Source organism: Podarcis tiliguerta (genome assembly GCF_965153285.1).
Source record: "Podarcis tiliguerta genome assembly, chromosome: 8".
NCBI classification, from domain to species: Eukaryota; Metazoa; Chordata; class Lepidosauria; order Squamata; family Lacertidae; genus Podarcis; species Podarcis tiliguerta.
Genome location: NC_139541.1, coordinates 46,700,102 through 46,715,105, shown reverse-complemented (window position 1 = coordinate 46,715,105; position 15,004 = coordinate 46,700,102). Strand labels below are relative to the sequence as shown.

Genomic DNA, 15,004 nt, shown 5'->3' with positions numbered 1-15,004 from the left:
AGAACAGATTTCTGGGACATTGGCAGGGAGGAAAGTCCCATTGCACAAGCAGAAATCCTTGTGTTGACGGGACCGTGACTTACTGCTTAAATGATGGGAAGCGGGTTAAAAAAAGGGTGGTGAAAAATTTCAGCACCACACTGGTGTTCACTGAAGGGAAACAGAGTTGGCTTTTACATCAAGAGTATGGAGGCTTGCTCTGGAGAATGGGAAAGCTTTGTGTCTTGTTTGGGTGCAATTTAGGTCCTGTAAACAAAACAAAAAAATGGGGTGTCACATTTTCCCCATTTGCCATTCGTTATGCCGCTATTAACTGATGCCTGCAGCTTAAACCCCCCATAAAATAGAATGCAAAAATAAAATTAGCAGCAAGCACATCCCTGGCAATCCAAGGCAGAACTTTTCCCAGCAGCAGGCTGCAAAATTCTCTGCATACAGGGAATCAACTTTAAACTTTTAAGAGACAGCCTGCTTTCTAGGTTCAGCTGCCATTTAAGCTTGGGAAACGACTGCAGTACTAATTAAAAGCAAATTGCTTAATCTTGTTGCGTCAAGCAAGGAAGTCTGTCTTCAGAGGCGATGCCTCCTGTGAAAGGATGGAGAATGAAGAACCCCTGTGGATTCAGCAAGAGAGCCAAGGAACAGTGGCGATGGAGAAAGAGAGGCAGAGGGAGTGCTCGATCAATTACGCAGCTAGGTTGTATTCAGGCCAGCAGCCGTATCACAGGCTTGTCATTGCCAGCAGGTACCTGGAGCAGCGATAATGATATTTGTGTTGACTCATTATATAATAATACACATTTCCTTTGTGATGTATCTGTTTGACATTATGTCCACTTCAGAGATGCAGCCTGCATATTAATCTTGCTGGGGAAGCAGCCTGGGATGTGTTTGAAACCCATTTGCATTGCAGCGGAGGAGACTAAGGAGAGCGGCGTAAAAAGCGGCGTGCAGTTGTTTTACTCTTGGTTCTATTATGAATTACGGAGAGTGTTTTTCAGATGTCTCATTTGCAGTCCTGCTGCTGCTTTTGAAAGTTCACTTACGTTAGCGTCCTCTTGCACACTGTTGGGGTACGGCAAATACGTGGATGGTTTTTTTTTTCTCGGGGCCATCCATACCATTTAGCAGAATGAATTGGCCATACTAGGCAGGTAGTTTTGAGTATCATGAATGGGCAGCAAATGGTTAGTTGTGTAGTTAGTATTGAACTTTTCCTACAGGGGGGTGTATGAGGGAAAGAAGTTTGTGGGATTCTCTGTCTCCAGTGTCAGTAAAACTTGGCCAGCCTTTGGTACTACAGGGTGATTCTTTTAAAAGGGGCCCTGTGGAACATGTGTACTCTGTATCTACAGGGCCTCTTTTAAAGGACTCACCCTGTATTTACCTGGACTTGGTGTGTGTTTCAGGAAGCATGTCCTGCTCTGCCTCAAGTAGCAAAATGTGCTGGGCTGGCCTTGGGCTTTTTTTGTCTTTTTATCTTAATATCTCTATACCAAGTTATGGTCCAAAGGTCCCCAAAGGTCCCTCTGTCTCTCTCGCACTTCCCTGCTCCATCTCCTTGCATATGTCTGTCTCTCTATAAGGGGTGTGCGAGTGGGAACACACACAGACACACACACTTAAAATATAGAACACAAAGCAATGGGTGGTATTCCACAAATTTTACTCAGGAGTAGATCCCTTGAAATGAATGGACATGGCTAAGTTATTCCATTAATTTCAGCAGGTCGATTCTGAGTGAAACGTAGTTGAATACCACCCAGTATTTTATTTCCTTTTGATAACTTTTTCATCCTGTCCTCCCCCCTCCCCAAAATACGTCAAGTGACTAATGCCCATTAAAGATAACAGTGCCATTTTAAAAACAATAATTAAGGTTAAAGAACCATCATGAAGGTACTCAGCTAAAAAAAAAAAGTTAGAACAAGTTCCAGGAAAGTTAAGACACATGCCCAAAGACCTTCCTTTAAAAAAGAATGTTTTATAGTGTGGGGAATAGCAGTTTATGTGGCATCAAAGCTGAACTTCTTTTGGGAAGGAGTTCCAAAACCAGGTCACAGCTGCGGAAAAGTCTTTCTCCACCCACCTTATTTGGCCATTCCTTCCTTTGTGTAATGAACAGAGCGTGGAGAGAGAGAGGGAGCTCTGTGCCTGCTAGCCCTGTTCTGCATCCACTGCTGGCCATGCGACTAGGCTGCTCCTGCTTTGGGGGCATGTCTGTGGAGGGTAATCCTGCTGAATGTGTGTAGGCTGTCCCTGTGAGTTTGGAGTCTTTGCGACAGAGTGGGCACAGTTTATTCCTGGAGCTTTTGTATGTGTGTATGCGCGCGTATGCGTCTGTGATCTAATTTCAGAGCACAGAATTATCAGGTCTTCATGTACCTCTCTGCCTGCTTGCAGTTAGAAAGAACCTCCCAGAGTGAGTACACCTTATTTAGTCGTCCCCCCCCCCGCCGATAATATCAGCCTGTGCTAATGATTTCAAATGACCTTAGCGCAGTAGAAATGCACTCTCATTCTTGTCAAGTTTACTTGCACGCAAGGATGTGTAACAACATAAGAGAATTGATTTCTTCCCCTGTTATTATCTTCGGGTAGCATGCCTCTCGTCTCCCTTGGCTAACAAAGAAATAGGAAACCCCTCTCTTTTGGCTTCAGGATACGCATCTGACACCCTGTTCCTGTATTTACTCTAAGGAGGCTGGACATGGGGAGTAAGCTAGCTGGAAGCTATATAATAAGCTGGAGCACAGGGACAATGAGCAGTCACAGTCTAAGCAACCGAACAGTATTTGCCGTGTGAGCCTATTCAGGTGTGATCTGTACACACTATTGCTGCATCTGTGGTAATATGCAGAAACTAATAAAAATCTAAGTGCAATTCTATGCACATGTGCCTGGGAGTAAGCCCCATTGCGCTCATATAACAAGAATCGATGCAGACACGGGTAAGATTGAAGAAATAGTCAGCAAATCATCATGTATATAATGTGTTCAATATAAGTGGGACACAGCAACAAAATGTGCTCTATCCTTCCTCACTCCCAACAGGAGTGCTTCTGGGTTTCAGCCTTCCATTCCTTCCAAGCAGGATATTCCACTCCTCTTTATCCCCCCTCCTTTTTTCTGTTTTTCTTTTACAACCGATACTCAACCTTCTGTGGCTAGTGAGCATATTTGGTCCTTGTTTTGCTGCTTTTAGAAGGAGGGCTTCCCCATTTTAGACCATGTATATATATATATATATATATACACACACACACACACACACACACAAACTGCAAAACTAGGGATTCCCTGAAATGCACATGCCTCCCTCTTCTTTTTTCACTGCTAAAGTGGCCTCATTTTGGCTCCAGTCCCATCCAAACTCAACATCTGAGCTTGCTATTAGAAGGAGCAATATGTAAAATCACTATTTCTATATTGACTAAATAAACTACACAGAAGCTGCTGCAGCAAAACTGTCCCTTTCAAATCAATTCTGTTCATTCTCTTCATAGAAGGACTATCATGGTCCTTCACAATGTGCAGTTCTGATCCAATAGTTATTTTAAAATCAGTGGTTCAGGTTCTGGCTGGTTTTCTGTTGAGGTTTGGCTTGGCACTGCTTTTGCTGGTGACATTCCGCTGATAACATTATAGAAATATGAGGTTACTTAGCAGGCAAAGTGGTTTGACTAATAACATGCACAGCATGATCACAACGTGCTAGGCTGTCTCAGAAACCTGCCGGGTGAGGTTTAACTAATAATAGGTGTTTTAACATATTCATAGCGGCAACATCCAGGACTTGTTTCCGCTAATTCCATTCCTTTGAAATTGTTGAATTCTTTCCATTTATTTGCCTCCTTTGCTTAGGCGTTATATCTTTTTTTACACCTTAAGAAAAAAGAACACCTTTGTGGATATGGGTCAAATGGTTTGGCATGTAGGGATGGAGGAAGAAGCTACACTTTGGTTCACATGTTAATGCAAACTGATCTAATTTGCATTTCTCAAAAAAATACATAAACTGAGACTAGGTTGTCCTTTGAAATGTGCACTTCTCTGAATTTTGTGACTGACTTCTCCAATCCAAAAATGTGTTCAAGATTGCCTCTTTTAGGGGAAAGTGCGGAGGAAAAAAATGCACGTATTATTGAAAACATACTGAATCAGGATAATGTGTTTGCAGAAGTGTTCATAATGGAAAAAAACAACATACGAAAATATTTCTGTTAAGAGAAATGCCCACTAAAAGGTTGATGCATTTTCATTTAAAAAACAACAACTCATCAACTGAGGCAGAAATAATAATTGTGGTGAACTGAACTTGAGATTGGGGGAAAATGAGAAACTGAGACAAACTGAATTTTGAGAGAGTCATCTATTCTAGTTTCAAAGTAGGTAACATTCCCTTTTCCTTATTTTATTTATTTATTTATTTATTTATTTATTTGAATTTATAAACTGCTTGACTGTTTCTATTAATTTTAATTGTTTTATCTTTTTTATAAACTGCTTTAAGGTTTTTCACAACCAACAACAATAATTTAAAACATTTTTTTTTTAAAAAAAAAACCCCAACAACAAAGCTAAAAACAGATTAAAACATGCACCAACGTTCTAAATGTCTCTGTAGGCTTGCCTAAACAAAAATGTTTAAATGCCAAAGAGGTACATTGAAGGTTTCCACCTGATATCCATGGGCAGGGAGTTCCTAAGTGTAGGTACTGTCAGACTACAATGTTGCATTCTTACAAATGCAGAATGGATATTATGTGGCACCTGGAATAGTGCCAGTACTGCAGGTCAAAGCAGTTGAATGGCATATATGGGGTAAAATAGATGGCTAGAAATATGACTTTTTAATTCAAATCAGCAAAAAACCTCCTGAAAAAGAGACATGGCTTTAAAGCTGTGTGATTGTGGTAGGTGTTTCTGTCATAAAGAAATGACATAAGAACTCCCTGCTACCAAAACATGGTGAGTGTGGAATGAATAAATGCGAATATATTTTACATATTATCAATCTGAAGTAATTGTGCTCGGCTATGCCATATGTATAATATACTGTATATTAGTAAAACCAAATTCAATTTAGTTCAAGAAAATGATCGTGGAGAAGTTACTGAAGTTCAAACAGAACATTTCTGACATAACCATGATTAGGAGATTGGGATTGTGCAATGTTCTCCTCCTCCCCCTTTTATTAATTCCCCGCATCTGTAGCTGGATTCAGCCATAGTATAGTTACACATGTATCTTGATTTCCTCTTAACCAGGCATTGCAAAATTGTTTCAAGGGCAATTCTGGTTAACATCGACTCTGGTTAGTTAATGTTAACCAGTGCAGATATAACACTTCAGCAAGGTTGAATCACATTATGAAAGAGAGGCAGAATTTGCATAGGAGAGGTTTGTAGGCTGGAGTAAGAAGCCCATAGCCTGCTTCTGATTTCTTATACATGGCTACATTGGAAATATTCTGCATCCAGCTGTTATCTGTCTTTGTGACAATAAAAGATAGAGCTACCAATGGTTACAAGCTATGAAGGCTATGTTCTACACCACTCCAGTTGCAGGTAATCACAGATGCTGTCCGGTTCTGTTTGTAGGTTTCCTATGGGCATCTGTTTGGCCATTGTGAGAACAGAATGCTGGACTAGAAGGGCCACCTCTTATGTTTTGGGCATGTTTTCAGTTGTGGGGATAGTTGCATTTTCACAGTATATTCATCTTGTTTTCTTGATGAAGGACTCCTCTGTATCCATCCCCACCATCTCCACCACACCTCCTTTGGGTGAATGTCACACCCATCGAGGTTTCCTGCCAACATCTTTTTTAAAACAAACAAAAAACACCTACATTCTAGCTTTCCAAGAACTCTGATCCACACCTATAAGCCGAGCATCTGAATGATCAATCTTATTGATTTCCCCCCCAAGTGCCTTCATTCAGAATCATCGCTGCATGCTAGGCTGTCTCAGAAACCTGCCAGGTACATTATTGGTTGAAATGCTTCCTTTCAGTATTTCTGCAGCTTCTCTCCCTCCTCCACTTTCACTAGCTCACATACACACATTGTAACTTTTCCAGGAAGTGTAGAGTACATGAACGTAGTAGGGTACTCAAGGATGTCTAATTTTAAAACAATAGTAAGTATGCGTTGTTGTGTATTGCAGCAAATGTTGAGTGAAACATCTACAAAGGACAGTCTATGCACGTACAGTTATACACACATAGGCTTCGTTACAGTCAAGAAACCTGATACTCAATTGCATGGAAGCTTCTGTGTGAATAGCTCTAAACACATAGGCTTCCCTTTGCAGATGCCCCACTCATTTCGTGGAGACATCAAGGAGTGGGGTTAGCATGACAGCAAGAGACGGCCAGCAGATGTGGTCTAATCTCCTTCCATGCATCTCATGTACGTTTGGAAGGAACATGTGATGACATCTTAAGACATACAGATTGCTGTAATTACTAAGAATCAGCATGGGTTTCTCAAAAACAAGTCATGCCAGACTAATCTCCTTTTTTTTTTTAAATGGAATTACAAGCTTGGTGGATCAGGGGAATGTTGTAGACATAGTGTATCTTGATTTCAGTAAGGCTTTTGACAAAGTCCCCAATGATATTATTGTGAGGAAGCTGGTAAAATGTGGGTTGACCGATGCTCCAAAGATTTGCTAAGCCAGCACCACAGTAATAAGGAGCAGGACTATCAGTGTGGCTGCCCCTGTTCTATGGAATAGTATTCCTGTTGAGATACCCATTATCTGTACTTTGTGGAAACAAATGAAGACATTTCTGTTCTGACAAATTTTCCCAGCTGGATAAATTGGTCTTTGTTACACATGTCTATTTGGTATTGTTTTAAATGTATCAGGGTTTGTATTTTGTTTGTTTGTTTGGCATGTTTAGCTTTTTTTTGCTGTTTTTATTCTACATCACCTTGAAACAATTGTGTAAAAGGTGATTAACAAGATGATGATGATGATGATGATAAATCGTGCTCCTCTTAACGAGGGCAGTTATTGTGGTATGTTAAATATGTTTCTCAAGAATTAATGTGAGCAGAAACATTTGCAGAGGAAGGGCCATAGCTCAGTGGTAGAGCATCTGTCTTGTATGGAGCAGGTCCCAGGTTCAATTACAGGGCCCAGCATCTTCAGGTGGGGGTGGAGCCCTCTGTGTGAAACCCTAGATAGCTGCTGTCTATCAGTATAGACAGAACTGAGCTAAATGAACCAGTGGTCTGACTAAGTATATGGCAGCTTCCTAGGTTTCTATGGAGGGACACCAATCAGTGGGAGAGCAACCATTGAGGTGTGTGTAAGCACACAGGTTGGGAGGTCTTAAAAATGTTCAAGAGGCTGCGCATATGTGCTTGTTGGGTAAGGCAGCAAATTTTTAGTTGCACAGAAATACAGTTGCTGCTTATTCCCTGTTCTGAAAGCTTGCTTGCCTACTTGTAAGGAGGAAGAAATGAAAAGTAGACTGTCCACATTCTTCTAGTGGTGTCTTCCAGTGAGTGCAATCCTGCCCAACTAATGTAACTTTAATGAGGATTTGAGTTGGGATTTCCTTTCCAGGAAGGAAATGCGGTGGGTGGGGGAGATTCACAGCCTTCATTATAAATGAAGACAGGAAAGGAAATGTTTATTAGGAGGCTGATACCAGACAGGAGGGAGACAGCAAGTGCAGAGGTGCCAAGTATGTTAGATCTCTTAGATGCAGTAATCAATGGAGGAGGCAATCCTTTTCTACCCATAATTCCCAGCTGTCGCTGTCATTGATGAGGACTTGTTCAATAACTCACAAGGTTCTTTAGTTCAGAGGATAGAGCATGCCAACACTAAACCCAAACTCTGCACAGATATTCTCTTTTTTTGCCTCTTTATTACAGTATTCTTATATTAAATCTTTTTGTTTTGTTTTGTCTTCAAGTGGAAGGTGAAGGAGTGTGACACTGGAGCAGTGCATATCATAGCACACAATTAAGGCTTCCTCCTAAGCATAGCTGTCAACTTTTAGATTTGAAAATAAGGGATCAGCAGTCTCACCTGTCCTGGGGACAGTCTACGGGATATCTAACAATCTGGGATAGCAGCGGGAAGCAGCGGGAAATGGCGCTGGAATAAGGGAATTTCCTGCAAAAAAAAGGGAAGGTTGACAGCTATGCTCCTAAGCCTTTCAAATTCTGAATGAAGTCTTTCCTCTTTCTTTGCTTCCCATACCTGGCTGGTAGGAGGGTGACTAGCTGGGTTAGGAGCTGTTTACAAGATCTGAAGGAAATGGTTAATAGGCATAAGCTGTAGAGCCAGGGATGGGGAAGCTGTTGGCCTCTTTTAGGGTTGCTGTATTTTGAAGAGCAAAAAAGAGGTCTGGGTGGAGAACAGAGGGGTATGTGCAGAAATGAGCCTACACTACAAAGATACGATTTTGTGCTTGTACCCAGCTTTGTCTCTCAGCCCACACATCACTGGCATCTGGCCCTCAAGACGTTGCTCAGAATGGAACATGGTCCTCACCCGGTTCCCACAGCTTCCTCAGATGTGTGCATTTAAACACATGCACATAGACATACATATATACACACCTCGTTCTACTGCTTCTAATGGGTTGAATAGTGATATGCTGTGTCTTGTTCCTTCTTATTTGCATAGACCAGATATTTTGTTTTTGTTTTTCAAAGCCACCCCTCCCACTCCCTGTTCAATCTTCCACTTTTTCACTTGCTCTCTGAAAAATTGCTGATCGCAAATCATCTCCATAAATCTTACAGAAAATCAGTCATAAAACCCCATGTCCTTACATATGGCGATATCCCAGGGACAGATCTGCCATATGTGAAGAACAGCCCCTGGAAAAATGTTTGTGTGTGTGTGTTCTCTTATTCTCTTGTTGTTTATAGTGCCTAAAGTTGAAGTTGTGCTCTGCCCCCCCCCCCAATCTTTCTTATGTCAGTTTCTGCTTTTTTAGGATGAGAATTCCCAGTGTGCTAATTATAAGACATTGTCACTTTACTTGCTTCTCCTGCTGTATGCCAGTCATAAGAAGATGGATGATTAAAGAAGGGATAGAATGGTGTCTTTTGTTCTTTCTTTCTTTTTGTTTCTTGCTTCAGGTATCGGATGCCTTCAGCGGCTTTCTTTTATTGGTGGTGATGGGGGTGGTGGCACCGTGTTGTTTTCTTCCAAGGCTGCTTCAGAACAGTACAGGCAACATCTTAGAAACTTTTATTGGCATTGGTCCATTCTAAGAGAGAGACAAGGTTTCTTCCTAATCTTTTCCCAAACACTGGATGCCTCTTTTAACATTCATTCTACACCTACAGGGACTGATTTGAGTTAACACTCAGATCAACAACATAATGAGGAAGGAAAAGTACTTCTGTATTCTGCCTTGGTCAGACCCGGCCTGGAGTCCTGGCACCACAGTTTGAGAAAGATATTGACAAGCTGGAGCATGTGCAGAGCAAAGGCGACCAGGATGATAAATTGTCTGGAAAGTAAGCCTTGTGAGGAACAGTTGAGGTGACTGGGTATGATATGATAGCCACCTTCAAATTTCTAATGGGCTGTCACATGGAACAAACTTGTTTTTTCCTGCTACAGAGGGTAGGACCGGAACAAATGGCTTCAGGTTACAAGAAAGGAGATTCTGACTAAATCAGGAACAACTTTCGGATGGTAAGAGCTGTTTGAAAGTGGAATGGGCTGCCTTGGAAGGTGATGGATTCTCCTTCATTGGAGGTTTTTAAGCAGAGATTGGATGGCCATCTGTCAGGAATTTTTTAGTTGAGATCCTGCATTGCAGGGGGTTGGACCAGGTGACCCTCAGAGTACTTTCCAACTCTACAATTTTATGATAAAGCAATTGTCTAAGAACCAGGTCCCCACGCATAGTCATTTCAATCTACTAACCCCATTTCCACACTTACCCTGCCTGTCATATTCTTAGACGTTATGCTAGTGACTACAACAATTAATCGTCGCAAATACAGTGGTGCCTCGCAAGACGAAAAGAATCCGTTCCGCGAGTCTCTTCGTCTTGCGGTTTTTTTCGTCTTGCGAAGCAAGCCCATTAGTGGATTAGCGCTATTAGCGCTATTAGCGGTTTAGCGGCTATTAGCGGCTATTAAAGGCTTAAGGGATTAGCGGATTAGCTGCTAAAAGGCTATTAGCGGCTTAGATCAGCTGATAAGTGGCTTAGATCAGCTGTTAAGCGGCTTAGCGAACAGCTGTTAAGCGGCTTAGGGGCTTGGGAAAAAGGGGGGGAGGGGGGAAAAACCCAGGAATCGCAAGACATTTTCGTCTTGCGAAGCAAGCCTATAGCAAATTCGTTTTGCGAAGCACCTCCAAAATGGAAAACCCTTTCGTCTAGCGGGTTTTCTGTCTTGCGAGGCATTCGTCTTGCGGGGCACCACTGTATGTGTTTCTGAGCATTACAAGAGTGCATTTCCTTTGCCACCAAGCACACTGATCTGGTTCCCACTTATCCAAAATGAAAGAGAAGGGATTCCAGTTTGGATGTTAACCTTTAATTAAGCAGTGGGTACTAGAGAACTTGTTTTCATTCTTTTGTAGCTGTTTGCATGATACTTAGGTGCTCTGTGTTAGTTTTTATTATCATTCTTTCTCTGTTGCTGCTACTGTGTCCCAGAAAATGAATGTAAATATCAGCTGGAGCTTTAACTTTTTATTCTCTGTAGGCTGACAAGTTAAGTGAGAAGCTCTGATTTACCATTTCAAAGTGTTAACATTTCTACCCTGAAACACTGATTCTTTATCACAGATACAAATGTTCTCCCGATGTCTGCAAACCACTTTATCTGGTGTTCTTAAGGGAAGGCTGGGGCAGCAGATGGGGTGGGGGTGGAGGAGAGACTCCTTTATTATGCTCTTGGTAGTTGTCCACTGTAAACAACACAAACAGCAGCCTCTAGTCAGAAGGAGACTGAAAACTCTCCCAAAACACCATGGGAGGAAGAAATGAGAAAAGTTAACCCCATTTGGTGATTTCCAACTATGTTATACTTTGGGTAGATCAACTGAAATCAGTTGAATCCATAGATTTTAAATGGTATACTCTGAGTAGGACTAACACTGGATATCACCCATTATCAGAATATGACTTAGACATAAGGTTGTGTGATTGTGGGTGCTCCAAGAATTTTTGGAAATTCCATTCAATGTTGCAAACTTCATTTTATAATTCATTTTGTCAAATTGGTTTTATTACATGGCCATTGTTTTGGATGACCTTTCCCCCTTCGCTTTGTCAGTTGCAGCAACAGGCATAATTTTGGCAATTACCTTGTAGTAACCTACATATTGTTTTCCAAGAATGCTCCTGACATTGAAGTTGGGGTTGGCGGGGATGGCTGCTGCCACACAAATATGGTGGCTGCCCAGAACTGCCATTCTCCACCCTACCCCCAAATGGCACAACACCCAGGGCATTCTGGGAAAATAAAATAGTGACTACTGAAGCAGTAGCCACCACCAGAGAACGACACACACACAACCTCAAATGAGCGGCAGATGGGTGTGAATGGGATATTGAAAAAAGCCATTTATACCCATTCATCACTGATTCATTACTTATGGCATTCATTTGTAACAAATTAACAGTGCCCTATTGGGTTCAGTTTTTAATTTGATAGGAAGTCCCACCTTCAGTTAAAAGTTCTGTTCTGACATAAATAAACATGCTCTATCTGCCAGCTATGAGCCAGGAAATCTCCAGGCTTAACCATGAACCTGCTAGGTGGCCTGAGGTTGGCTAGTTTGTTCTTGGCCTCAGCTTCCCATTCTGCCATAGTGGTCTAAAACTAGTTAGAGCAGAACTGACATATTGGCAAATTTTTGAAATTTTGTAACCTTAGAGGTTGGTGCCAAAATGGGACTTCAAAATTTGACAATTGTTTATTTATGGATTGGTTGCATGAACAGTTAATGCAACATTGACTAAATTTCACAGCAAGTCATCTATCAGATATTGTCAACTGTTCACTTCTGCTTGTGAGATAAGTGTCAAAACTGACTGCTAAGTGTATAAATGCTGTGCAGACTTGACTGCTGCTGTGTGTCAGCCACTGGTTGCTGTCAAGTATTTCAGAATCCAGTCCAAAATAGCAGACACTTGCCAAATAACAAAGCATATTTGTTATCAACATTAGCAAGCTATTTTTTAGGGGGGAATTTGGGGGTTTTGGGGGGGATAAAAAGGCATTTTAGATCTAATGTTGGCCAATCTTACAGAGTTAAATTCATGGAGTTGTAAAGGATCTCGGAGGTAATCTTATCCTGCTAAATGAAGGATCAGGTTACAACAGCCTTGCTAATTATAGGTGACAAGGAAATGTATGTGGGCAAAGTGAGCATGGTGGTAGAGGAAGGACAGAATGCTTTCCCTGTCCTCTGAGCCCAGCACAGAAACTAGGAAGGTTGCTAAAGTGTGTAAGCTCCCTCCTCTATCTGGCATGGAATAACAGTTCTTTGCTGCAAGAGGGATGGAGCTCTCCACCCTTCCACTACCAGCCACTAGCAGGCTAGTAAATATTTTTGCAAGCTAGTAACATTAGTTGGGCTCCGGCAAAGAAAGGCCCGTCATCTCTGCTCCAGGGTTGAACAGCTTTGCAGTCAGGATAGCTCAGTTGGTAGAGCATGAGACTCTTAATCTCAGGGTTAAGGGTTTGAGCCTCACATTGGGTGAAAGATTCCTACGTTCCAGGGGTTGGACTAGATGATCCCCCAAAGTCCCTTCCAACTCTACAATTCTGATCCTTGCCATTAGAAAGTCTCTTTAATGTTTAGCTTAAATCTGCTTTCCTGGAATTTCTACCCATTAATTGCAGTCCTTCCCTTTGAAGCAGCAGAAAACAATTCTGTTCCATCTACTGCATGATAGACCTTTGGATATTTGAAGACCACTATCATGTCTTTGTGAGAACAAGATATGAAATCAGGGCTAGATTAAACAAACCCTAGTTCCTTGAATGTTGATGTCACAGGGTACAATGGCTGATTTAAATCCAAAAGCAACTGCTTTTTATCTCTTGCCTTCCCGCATTTAAGAGGAGCACATGAACCTGAGAATCAGCATTGTTTGTTCACATAGTGGTAAAAAAAATATTACCCCTGAACTGGGCCATCATGGTGTTCTCTCTCTTTGCCATTGGTCTCTCCATGACCCCAACCTATTAGCAAACAAACACACAGCCACTGCTAGTACTGGTAGGAAATTAGTCACTCATCTTGCTTCATGCTGATCTCCAAATAACTGTGAATGGAGAACAAATTGAAGAAAGGAGCAACAGGCACAGATTAAAAATGCATCAGCTAATGTGAGAATGACACCAAGACATTTACCAAAGCAAACAATTATCACTCAAGTATTCTCTGTCACCAGGCTAGATGGAAGCTGTGTTAAAATTAATGTTACGCTGCGGCATACAAGCAACAACACCCAGTCGCTCCATGTTCAGTCACTATAATGAAGTTGTAAGGCTGATTAAAACAAATGCATTTGACACATGGAGTGCATGGGAGCGGGGGTGGGGCGGGGGACGCATGGTATGATTTTCTTTGAAGTTGACTAGTGGGAGTTCTTAACAGGAGCCAAACTGTTGTTAATAGGATGTACCACAGTTGCAATGTAAAGAATAATTAAGGCTAAATCCCAGCTGAAGTAGTGGAAGGACCGATTTCATGCAACACTTTCTGTGTATCTCTCCACATTTGTCTACTTTAGCCTATATTGATATTCAAAAAAAATCCTTATCACAAGTGTCTTACAACTGCAGCTATCTTTATTTTTACATAGAATAGAAATATCATGAGTACAAGGTACATAATTATTATTTTTTTAAAGAGCCCTGCCAGTTCTGTATTTGGCAAGCATGAGAAGGGGTGCAAAAGGTTATACCAAGTCTCCATGCAACAGGAGCTCTCGCCCATGTGCCAAGGTGTTATATGTGCATGCATCCCCTTCTCACTGTTGCCAAATGTATTGCCAGCAATCCTAGAGAAATTGTTCACCTGAAGGGAAAATCTTGATTGTGTGGAGATAGGAGAACCTTTGCATGTACATGCTATTCCTTCCTCAGATGTGTATGTGTTTATATAGGATGGTGTTAGGTATGGAGTGTTAAGTTGCAACTGTGGTTTCCTACATTCCAACTTCTATTTTACATTGAAATGAATTATTATTATTATTATAAAGGTTGGTGGGTATGCACAACTTAGTTTCTAAAACAGCAGGGAATTTTCTGACATATATGTGTGCCCATCCCTGAATATATACATATTTAGCAATATGCAAAAATAAGAATTAAATTTCTGTACAGTCTTTATTACCTTCTTCATTTTTGGTTTTGCAGCTCTTCTGCAAAAGTTTATATTGGGGAGAGGAGGTAATTGTGTTTTGACTATGAAAGGCATTTCTGAGGACAATTCCTTTTTAGCACAGTTTGCAATGGAGACCCTGCACAAATTCTTGAGGAGGTTAATGATTATTTTCCCAGTGCAGTGTGTCCAGTACACAGAGGTTAATAAAACCCGTAGCTCTTCTTCATGGCTATCATGGGATGGTTAATGTTCAGAATTGTGCAGGATCTCTGCTTAATGTTCCAGTTGAAGAATAATGCTGCCCGGAGCACATCATCCCTTCATATGTAATGCAGGCACTGGTGGATTAGAGGACAGGCATGGTCCATTCATGATTTTTGGCCTGAGACAAAAAAGTTCTTTTCCCACCATGACTAGGGACCAAACAAAAACCTATCAAAAGATTAAGAAGGCTAGAAATGTCTCTAAAATATTCAGCAAAAGGTTGCCACTTAACAATACTTAAGGTAGCCAGAGGTTCTGCATTCTGCAGAGGCTTATTTATAACTTTTTTAAAAAAACATGAACAACCCATACTCCCCACATTAGTGCAAGAACATCCCCATAGCTTTTTGCTGAGCACACCCTTATAACATGCCCTCCAAGTGTCTGTTTTTCAG

General features: G+C 41.3%; 1 protein-coding gene across 2 annotated transcripts in view; it reads left to right on the top strand.

The window, feature by feature from the left end:
- The window catches only part of MAF (MAF bZIP transcription factor), a 232,589-nt gene that overhangs the window by 112,819 nt on the left and 104,766 nt on the right, over window positions 1–15,004 (top strand). The gene's annotated exons all lie outside the window — the stretch shown is intronic.